Source organism: Amia ocellicauda, chromosome 6 (assembly GCF_036373705.1).
Source record: "Amia ocellicauda isolate fAmiCal2 chromosome 6, fAmiCal2.hap1, whole genome shotgun sequence".
In the NCBI taxonomy this organism is placed as follows: Eukaryota; Metazoa; Chordata; class Actinopteri; order Amiiformes; family Amiidae; genus Amia; species Amia ocellicauda.
The window spans coordinates 5,559,882-5,570,900 of NC_089855.1; the positions used below are offsets into that span (position 1 = coordinate 5,559,882).

General features: G+C 40.9%; 1 protein-coding gene across 1 annotated transcript in view; it reads right to left on the reverse strand.

The window, feature by feature from the left end:
• mid1 (midline 1) overlaps positions 1–6,800 on the reverse strand; it is a 125,297-nt gene extending 118,497 nt beyond the window's left edge. The window contains exon 1 of the mRNA XM_066705907.1: positions 6,689–6,800. The gene's annotated coding sequence lies outside the window, so the exon portion shown is untranslated. The remainder of the gene's footprint in view (positions 1–6,688) is intronic.
• Between the last annotated feature and the right edge of the window lie 4,219 nt (positions 6,801–11,019).

The window sequence follows — 11,019 nt, forward strand, 5'->3', positions numbered from 1 at the left end:
TGCAGTTAAGCATAATATACGTACTTCATTAACTGTACTTTTTACACATAAAGTACATGACTTCTGACACACCTCTGTTCTGTAAAGCACGTTACAGCAGAGTCTAAGGATTCACTTCTCATTGGAACGACATTTGTCTGTCTAAAAAAGACTGGATTCTTGGACCTTAGAAACCCACTCTTTGAATCTATGTATCCTCAGTGTGAGAGGGGTAGTTTTGTCAGCACCACACGGCAACAAGCGTTATTATGAATTAGTTCTCTGGGGCTCACGCTGGGCCCTGGGATCATTTCTTAGGCACATTCATTATTAATAACCCTGAGAGACCATATTCCAGCCACGGCCATCTTTGCAGGTGTCGTTATAGACCCTTTGAAAGTCGTGAGTAATTGAATCATTAGAGCACAACAGGGTGTTCTCATGCATCACAAGAGGGCGGCTTTAGGCATTATACTTGCAGTGATTATAGCGCCACTGGCACTACTGCTATAAAGAATATTTTTGTGAACTGCTGTCAATGGGACTTCAGAAGACAAAATAAACAATGCATTAATACTGCGATTACATGCACATTACCTGAGAGATCATAAATAAGGAAGTAGGAGGTGATCAATTAATTAAGAACACCATTAATAATAATGAGTCTTTACTCAGCCATTGAGATTTTGTTTATATCCCACTGTGTGTGAAGGTCTCGAATATAAGACTCAAAAGCGACAACTGGCTTCTCCTGCATTATTTTCCCAAACACTCTTACCTACTACTTTTCATCTATATTTAATTTGCTTTAAGTGCCCCTTGTGTGAAATTAATAGTATATCCCTCATCGCAAACTTCTTACTGGAGGAGCCGCTCAGTCTCTGTGCTCAGGGCTCCTCTCTCGCATTATTAAGAGCGAAGGCATCGCCGGGCGAGCTCAGAGCTCAACTCCCATCACCGTAATGGGATACAAACTTGTGATCTCAGATCAAAGCCGTGGTGGAAGCAGCAGAATTTAAATGTGTTTCTTGCACGGATTAAAGCATCGTTGAATAATGATGTGCAAGGAGGAAGGGTCTTGAGATGGTTCTCACTAGACATGCCTGGTTTGCTTCTTTGGAAAACAGACAGCTTGCCTTTCTAAGAAAGAAACGAGTGTGTACTGGCTATGTTGAGTCTCAATCACAGAGACTAAACCTAAATAGAGCACAAACTAGCAAAGAGTTCAAATCTGTGTGTCAAATCCATTCATTAGAGACAGAGATGCCAAGAATTAGGGACATTTGATCTTGTTCACCTTATTTCTTTGTATAGAAATCCAACTTGACTTCACAGTCCATGCAACATATATGTATGATGAATGCGTATAACAGATTCCTTGGCTGTCATCTACCTATAAACACTGCTGAGCGATAACTGTTGTAAGAATGTACTTCAAAGTAGGAGCATCTCAATATCGGTACAGTATTTTAGGCATAAAACTGAGAGATGCATGTCTAAATAGAGACCACTCCACTGCCACCTACGGTTCAATGTCTAGTTGTTTTAACAAGTGTATTTGCATGATTCACACTTATCAGAATTCACCCAGTGTGATATAATTGTTATTTTGTAACTGGTGTCTCTATATCTTTGTCAAACTATTACAAGAATTAAATCCTTTCATTATTGTCCGAAATGATCAAAACATGAATGCTTGAAAAACGTTTATCATGTTGATTGTTGCTAATCCTGTCGTGTAAACAGATTTAACCAAAATGGTCAGGATGCAAACACTATGATTTAAGCCAAATAATCACATTATTGTAATCTGTATTCCTAACGGACGTACTGAATTTCACGCTCAATTTATGCATATATTACATATCGTCCACTAGTTTCACATTTTGCACAAATAAACTACTTTTCCAAATGTGTAATTTGTATATATATATATATATATTAAAATAGTCAACATGGTGACAGTATCAATGCTTTCCACTGTCACCATGTTCACAATTTTAATGACAGCGATACATTATTAAAAAAGGACACATGCATTTGAAGAGAAAGGGTGACAGTATCACAACACACTGAATATTTTAACCAGTACACTGAGGATCCTTACAGGGGCCTAAGAAGTGAAAGCGCCTGACAGCTAATGAATCTGGAATGCAGTCCCTTAGCAGTTCGTCAACGCACAGAACCCCATAAGTCATAAAACGATCAAATTTAATTGATATGGAATCCCTGCTCTAGTGTAGATATGGGAAGGGGAGGGGAGATCTGTACCGAACATGGTCCCAGGAGTGCTACAGACAAGAATCATTAATAAATAAACAGGGCTGGCGAAAAACAAGAGGGGCCCAGACCGAAATATCCAGGAGAATCTACCAAACAACTTTAACATGCTGTCATTCCTCTCAGACTCAACGCACAAAGAAAAAAACAAACTGAACGTCACTGAAGAGACCATTCACCTCGAAACTCAGGGGATTGACGCACTGATTTGAATAAAGCAATCAATGCTTCACATGTCCTTTAAACACACTGCCATCCAGCACACAGCTCCACTCTGTTCCTCCTCTGACTGACGACTCACCGAGGCTCAGTCCTCTGCTCAGAAAGCATCCTGTCAGATAGCAGTAGCGCGGCGTCGTCTCAGAGGAAAATGGTGTTTAGAAATCACTGTCAGTAAACGGGGGGCACGTTCAGACAAGAAACTCTTCCCCCCCAAATGAGGAGAGCGTATCCCTGTTATCACTTTACAACCACTGTTTTCATTCCCCTAAGACTGGCACACTTGACCTTTTCCCCTCTTATTAGTGCAACTCAAAACTGCAGCCTTGGCTCATCATCGCCGTGCTTTCAGTGGCATCCAGGCTGAGATCATGTTACTGCTCAGGATGTTTCTTTCTGTTATTTTCCTCAAATTTAATCACACAGAATGCATCCACCCTCCACCACTGCAAGGAAGAGCTCTCCTTTAAGGATACGGACCAGGCAATGGAAAATAAATCAATCTTCGTGGGGAAGGGCACACCCAGGTCTGTAAAGACATGTTCTGTCGCAGATAACTTGCAAAAATTAACAGTTCGGGATATCCCTGGCACGGCCCCAAACCTCCCTGTTACAGCACAGCTCCTGTAGTGATGAGCCGGAGTTGACACGCAGAGAACTGGGCTGCGACTAACACTAACAATCCTGTTCCTCGTTAAAAAAAAAGACCACATCATCGGTACAGTCTTCCTTGTGGGCTGCTTGTGACACCTTCAGATGCCAAACCACCATTACACCTTGTATTCCTCCAATTTGCTCACCTCTGCCATCAGCAGCAGTGTAGTGTAGAGTAGTGGCTTGGTATTGTTGCCTGTTCATTAACTGAGAGGACCTTTGCTATTCCGTATATGTCCATATTCAATATAAATGGAGCGTAGTTAAGCCCCAGTACAATTTTTGCATGCAAACAAATGCATTCTCAACTACATTTATGTTTCGCTACACAGTATTCACCTTTGGCGTTGTTGTTGTTGGGTGTTTCTATGTTACGCCAAATTTTAAACAAGTTACAGTCCCCTATCAGTTTATAACGCAGTTGTTTTGTCCAGTGTGAATGGCCAATCAAAAGCAATACATCACAGCCGAGGAAGAATCCACACGAGTCAACGGTAATGCATTTCCGAGGGCTTGTAAAAGTCGTTTTGCATGTTTTATTAAGAGAAGATGTTCTCCGTCTGGCTAGAGGCAGCTGCAGAGGATCTCCGGGGCAAAGCCACCAGACTCTGCTGCCAGTTGTTGTTCAACCCTGCCCAGAAGGGACCCCCCACTTCAGGGCCGAGAGGGCATGCAATTTGGTATTTGTTTCCTATCCTGACAGTTGTTAATTATAGCGCAAAGAAATCATAAGCCACTGCAAGTAGTATTTTCCATCCACTGCTGGCAAATCAAAACAGGACATTGGTTAGTATTCAGATAAGTAATTCGACTATTTGATATTTAAATTCACCCTAGGCAGTAGCTGTACTTACAATGATTACTTGTGTTAATTATAAAACCAGAACAACAACTATAATGGTCTAAAAGAAAGGACCCATAAAATATAACTGTCAAAATCAGCTGTATTTGATGTTACACTGGCTGTGTAAATGAAATACAAAAAGTTCAGGGAAACACTGCAATGTGACTTGGGTTTTTATAATCACACTCAAACCATTTGCCTAGAAATGAGGGTTGGGATATTTTCTGAACAAGGGACGAGTCCCGAAGCCTTCAAATCCTTACTGCCCACAAAAAAAGACATCAATTTGACCGCATTTTCTAAAAGCCACAACTTCAGTCGAAAATAACTCTACTGCTAGACTATCCGTGAATGAAGACTGAGCTGAACTGTATCCGCAGAGAAAAGAGAGACTGCCTGATGGATGTGTCAGTGATCATCTGTAAGTGAACACTGTGTTTTCATTGTCCTCTCTCTGCTGTCTGATTGATGCAGCAGAGAGTTACCCATCGCCTCAGGTCTCTGTGTGAACCAAGACCTCTGTCTCTCGTTACGTTTGCCGAGTACAAGCAAATGGGAATTTTACAAAATCACAATATTTGAGTCAATTACAGTTAATTGCCGTCTCAAATGTCTACCTCGCAGGTATACTGGACTTCACAGCTTCCCTTTGACTTTTTCTAGGCAATACTTCCTACAATTGAAATTGAAGTAATAAATACACAACTCTTTTCATGCAGAATGTCAATCGAATCATAAATAAAAGTGTTCTGCAGGGACACACGCTGGTGGCACACATATATGCTGGGGCCAGCTATCCTCTTCGTTACGTTTTTGTAGTTGCTCATTGAATTTGTGAAGTCTTTGTCAACTGCAGGATAATTCTCCTAGCACCAGCTTACAAAGACAATAAGTCGTACCGGAATTAACTATGTCATTCGGAGCTTATCGAATAACTGCTGTTAAAACTGGGAGATAAATGTAAGGTTTCTAAAATACGGTACGTGGCGTTCATCAGATCAGACTCCACATATCTAAGACTTGCAGCGTTTTGTATGAATGGTGTCTCGGAATTAAAGCAGTGATGGTAACGAATCGATTATCACGCAGGGCGGGATTTAGAAACACTTTGCTGGCAGTCTGTCAGCGCAAGGAAGCTGAACCAATGCAGCCTCCCCCTGGGTTTCAGTCTCCTCAAGATATAAATGATTGCTTAGCTTTACCATCATCTACAAAATTCAATACTTATTACCCCCTTTTTATGGGGGGGCAGAGTAAGCCTTACAGGAATTAGGGCAGGAAACGAGTGGGCTCTCCCAGCGAAGATCACTCAGCAATTCTGATTACTCATTTCCATGTTAAGTAGGGGCATGTTGTACATCATCTTTGAACTTAACCCACATCCAAGTGGAATTTATAATTTAAAGGACCCAAGCAAGATTCGGCTTTATTGATATCGTGATTGAAAGCGTATTATTATTGGGGTATCATTGGAAGTATGCGTCCCAAGTTCAAATTAGGTCTCACTCCTGGGTAATCAGAATGAGACCAAACCTCATGCCAGATGCACGGCCTGAATCAAAACACATTTTGAAAAATAATCGTGTGCGCGTGCTAATCAAACTCAGATCAGTGCGAATATCGTGCGGAAAAGCCTTCCAATTCCCAGTCACACTGGGACTCATAATTTACAAAATATCTGGCGAAATTAATAGATAAATAAATGTGACTTCGAACAATTACTTTTCTTATTGTTCAAATATAAGTTGATCCTATCCTAGAAACAAAAATAATTTACATACATCATTTTCTTTTGGTATGTAAATATAGGTTCTTGGGAGGTTTAATATCACAAAAAAAAAAAAAAATAGAACTAATTAATAAACAAACAAAAAAACAACAACAACGAATATCCAATTAAAACGACAATCAGCCAGGGAACCTTGCAGAAACAAGGGTCACACAGGAGATAGTTATACACGTGCACTGCACTCACACAGATCGGCACTGAAAGGTTGTTGTGTGTTTCTTTGTTTGTTTGGATGTGAACAAGGCACAATACAAGGGCCTTTGACCAAGGTAGAAGCAATATGCAGCTAACATGTTACAATTTGAAATACTCCTACAATATCTACGTATTTATTCCATTCATTTCAGGAAAAGTGTGTGTGTCTGTGTGTGTGTGTGTGTTTGTGTGTCAGTTCAAAAAGATCATAGTTTTTCTTGCAGACATATATAATTTGGCTTTTAAATTTGATTTGCATATTTTATTACGAATCTATACTCGAGTTCTTTAAATCCTCTGAAATGCATAGCGTCCACACACACAATTTCTGAAGTGTATTTGCCTTTAAACTCTCTTGGCTTGTTTAGTGCATAGGACAACAACACATGACTAATTGAAAATGCATAGAATTAATTCCATCTCAGCTTTGCATCTGGATTTCATCAGAGATACGCAAAGTACAGTAAAGTGAAGGCAACTCTTTGCTTTGCTGTTCACATCTTAACAACACAATCCACTGTAATTAAGTGACATTCACTTTAAAAGAATGAATGAAAGAGGAAGGGAAACAAACGTGAGAGCCTGTTTGGGCAGGAGCGCTTAAAACACCTTGGTGAATGCAAACACAACCGCAGCAGATTACAGGTGAAAAGCACACAACCTCTCCTCTCTCGGTGGGTTTTTATAATTGCCCCAGCGCAGTGCCACTCAAACAGCCTCTCTCTTACCTGCTTCCCCATCGCTCCGGTCTGTGGCTCGTGCTTTCCTAAGGAGAGAAAAAAGTCACTGCTACTCTGCAGAGAGGGCTCTGCAGATAAAGCCTGATGTGTCTGTCTCCCCCTCGTAGTAAAACTTAAACTGTTAATACCGTGAGTCAGGGAACTGGGATCTGTCCAGCCCCTCGCTCGCTCGCTCACTCCCCCTCGCCAGGGTGTGTGCGTGTGCATGCCTCGCTCAATCACACAGAAGAGTCTCTCAGGCCAACAGGTTTCCTTATATAGGTAAGCATGTCTTAAATTCCCTCTCGAGGAGTCTGCATTGAAAAGACAGCTTAAACCCCCAAGTGCCAAAGGAAAAAAAAAAGATACCTTGAAAAGTATACAGGAGAGAACTTATCAAAGGTACGATTTAAAATACAAATGAATTATTCTAATAGCTTCTATCAGATCAAGAGTAGTACAAACTTTTTATGCTAAACCTCAGAAAGTCAAAAAGGCAGGAAAAGTGTTTGCTTGTAAATAGAAACTTGCTATAAACATTTCTCGGAACTGGGATGAAGTGATTTGATTTCAGAAGCAGGTTTAGAGATCACATCGCTTAATTACCACCCTTAAAAAGTCCTCATAAATCTTCTGAAAGGGCTGTTGGTTCCCGATAATAATCACACCAAACTGCGGCAGCGTGTGATAAGCCTGCACGGCCTGTATCTCCAACCCAGGAATGTGTGCGTACTCAGGATGAAACCTCATCTCAAACGTTAAAGGCATTTCCTTACACATGGCAACCACCACCTCACCATTTACAATGTGGAGAAGTCTTATATTACTTTTTGTAGAGAGAGTATAATAGCACTTACAGCGTTTTAATGTCCTGGAGATATTTTTGTGAAACTAGGCTTTTCACTTTGCTTAATTACTGTAATAAAACACCAGCACTTTATTCTGGAGCGTTTCTCCTAAGTTGGTCATTTAAAATGGACATCTATCTCAAGTATTCTGGCTGCTTAACAAATTACAAATTACACACACACACACACCCCCACCCCCACCCTCACCCTCACCCTCACACACAAGATTAAAGCCAACAGATTAACCTCGATCGGTTAAAACCCTGGCACATTTTATATAAATATACAGGGTCACATTAAATAAGTCTCCATTTTATTCTGACGCAAAGGCACAAATGAGAAACAGACATCTCTGTCACAATCGGACTGAAATCAATGATGTAAAGCAGGTGCAGCTGTGAGATCGACACCACTTAATTGAGAGCGCATAAAAAACTAATTAGTTGCCAGTTATCACATTAAAGCAGGGAGGTTCTGTGCACCCCTGCCGGAGCAGTAAAACAATTAACAGGTGTCAGAGTTGGCCTGACTTTTACAGGCGAGAGGTTTGCTTTGGTGATTCTAACATGTCTAAAAATAACTGTTGAAAAGGAGTTGGTGTTTTACTTTAAATTACAAAGTTATGACAAGAGGAAACCAACATGTGATTGGTGAGCTCCACAGACAATGGGCAGGGGGCAGGCAAAGCATTTCATAACCTGCAAACACTTTGGTAACATATACCACTATTATTAAATGCATATGCTGGACCTTGTGAGTGTATTTACCAGTCGCACTGCTCTGTGTTTTGCTGGGTGGATTACATTCGGAGCCCAGGGGCGCTTTGAAGACCAAGGCAGAGAAGAGGAAGGGAAGGATCAATGAAACCCAATCACAAGGGCCCAGGTGAGATTAGGTGGACCAGCTGAGGAGTTCTAATTATCAGCGCTGTGTCTGTGGTGCCTTTAAAAAGTTTGGCGAAAGCTTTAATTGAGAATTACGTCTTTCATTTGGCACTGCTTGTTAAAGCTCCTAAGTAACACCATCTGGTTGCAAAGAAAGCAGCTCTCATTTATTATCAACAGAGCTATAAAGACTTAATGAACCAGTTAGTTTACACAAATAGTGGAAGTCCCAGCCACCCAGCAGGTACCAGCCACACCGCCTTCTCTCTCGGCGCTCGGCTTGGTGCGAGCTGCTAAATATTGTCTAGTAGACATACTTTGAGAGTTACATATAAACCATGAAAGCAAGAGGCATTTACCCCCTCCCGCCCCCGACAGTAAACTGCAGTACAGGTTCTTTGAAGGAGAGAGCTGTGGGCTACATTTCATTACAGCTCTCGGTGACTAAATTGCTCTCAACAGGATAGATGAAAATTTCCCACAATTATATAAAAAAGAGAGCAGGAACATATTATAGTGCTTTTGGAAACCCTCAAATTAACACGCACACACCCTGGGTGTGTTGAGAGATAAAAATCGAAGCCTTCTGCCAAATAGTGAAGTACACTTTCACAAACTCAGAAATCCATCCTTGCTCTCCGATAAAACGGACGATTACCCTTGTCAAACGATGTAAAATCAAGATAGATATTTATTTTTGTACATTATATAGTACATTGCATCTGGAGGCCCTAATCTACTTGGAAATCAGAAATTCTGCCTAATGCTGAAATCCTCAGCAAGCAGATTATTCTGGTTTTGAACAGATTGAAAGTACGACGAGATGGCTTTGCTGAACTAAACCCAGGGGAATAACTGGGAGGCGCTTAACTTGACTTCAAAAAAACAGGTTTGAAGTCGCCGTTAGACACAGCTGGGTTGGATTGATACAGATTGTGCGTGTATATCCTATACTCTACATCCTCATCCTATATTACCAAAAGTATCAGGACATGCATGTAATAGAAACCTGGTACATAGCTTCAAACCTGGACAGTTTTTCAGTATATTTTATCCACTCAAGCCAGATATGTACTCAGAGGATGCTAGTTATTGATGTATCAGAACTACAAGCTATAAAAAACAAAGAACTAAACAAGGAGAGCTCAATTTAAAAGCAATTTACGGTTTACCATCACGAACGCTACCAATGAAAATAATAATAATAATAAGCAGGAAGCAGATCCTCGGCAGAGCTTCAATTAAACAGCTACGAAACAAAGGAGGGAAATGCTTTTAGTTTGCAATGCCTAATAAAAAACTCGCAGCAGAAACTCCCTCGACTCCGAGTTGCCTGCCAGGCCTGAGGACTGTGTTTAATTTGATCCAGCCAGTCTGTGCATGCTGTCAACACCTGGCGGAGACTCTCAGGTGTTTATGTGCGGAGTGAGCGTGCTCGGGTAGGAACTGCCTCATGCCATGTGAGGACGTTTGGCAGGGAGTCGTGAATATTTCTGCAATGAACAGTGCGTTGAAATGGTCTGCTCTTTGGCTCTGAAGCTATACATTACTGCCTTGGCCCGCAGTTCGAAGGCAGCCCAAAAGCAGAGTATCCTGACGTTAATTGTGGGGACATCGAGGGTTGGTGGTTGACAGAGAAGCTGGGATTCAGGAAGTCTCTGCTCTACATCTAAGCCTGTTTGTGTCGCTTAGTCTAGGGCATCAAAACCAGCAATGCAACAGGGAGGTGCTAACAAACCAAAGATCAAGCCTGCACAAAAAGTGAGTCAGCAAAAAATAAATATGATATGCAAAATCTAATTCAATCAGCTACTACTGAAGTCTATTCATTTGATCAACCATATTGATTTGGCTACAATATTATTCTGTAGAAAGTTACGTGTTAACGTCTATGGAATCGGGGAACCCTGAACTCAACAGCTGCGTGTCTCTCTCTTCAGGTAAGTTTGAGGGAAGTTTAACAGACCATCTTCAACAAAAGATGCATTTAACCCAACTGTGCAGTCCCACAGAAAACGTAAAAGCATATTGATATTGAGCATAATCAGGCCTAGAACCGAAACCTGTGCTACTCCAAAATAAATAGTTTTAAAGCAATATGTGTTTCTTCCATCTGTGATTCACAATGAGAAAAGCAACATTCAACCCAATTCAGACCTGCACCTTTAGGGATTAAAGGGTTTCTTGTGCAAATCACACCCCATCACTACTGGCAAGCTGCTGCTTACGCTGCCAAGATCACAGTTTGGAGTCGGTTGATGTCAGGAGCACAATAAAAAAACTCCAGCTGTATAGAAAGAAAGAATAGAAGGGGTCATACTTTTTTTTACACCATTAAAAAGTCTCCAATATATGTATTTTTTAAGTACTTTTCACAGATATTCTCCAAAGAAACATCAAGTGCTATATATAGCCCGTAAGGTTAATGCTAAGAAAGTCCTGTGTCGAGGCCCCCACAGAATCCTGGCTCGACTCCTTTAACAATACAGTCTTAATGGTTTAATCATCTTTACGTGTTTAAATGAATATGTGGGGTTAGAACATGAATCACAGTAGATGTAAAAGGCAAGCAAACAAAAATAAAGACAATGCCAGTACTTTGAAAGAA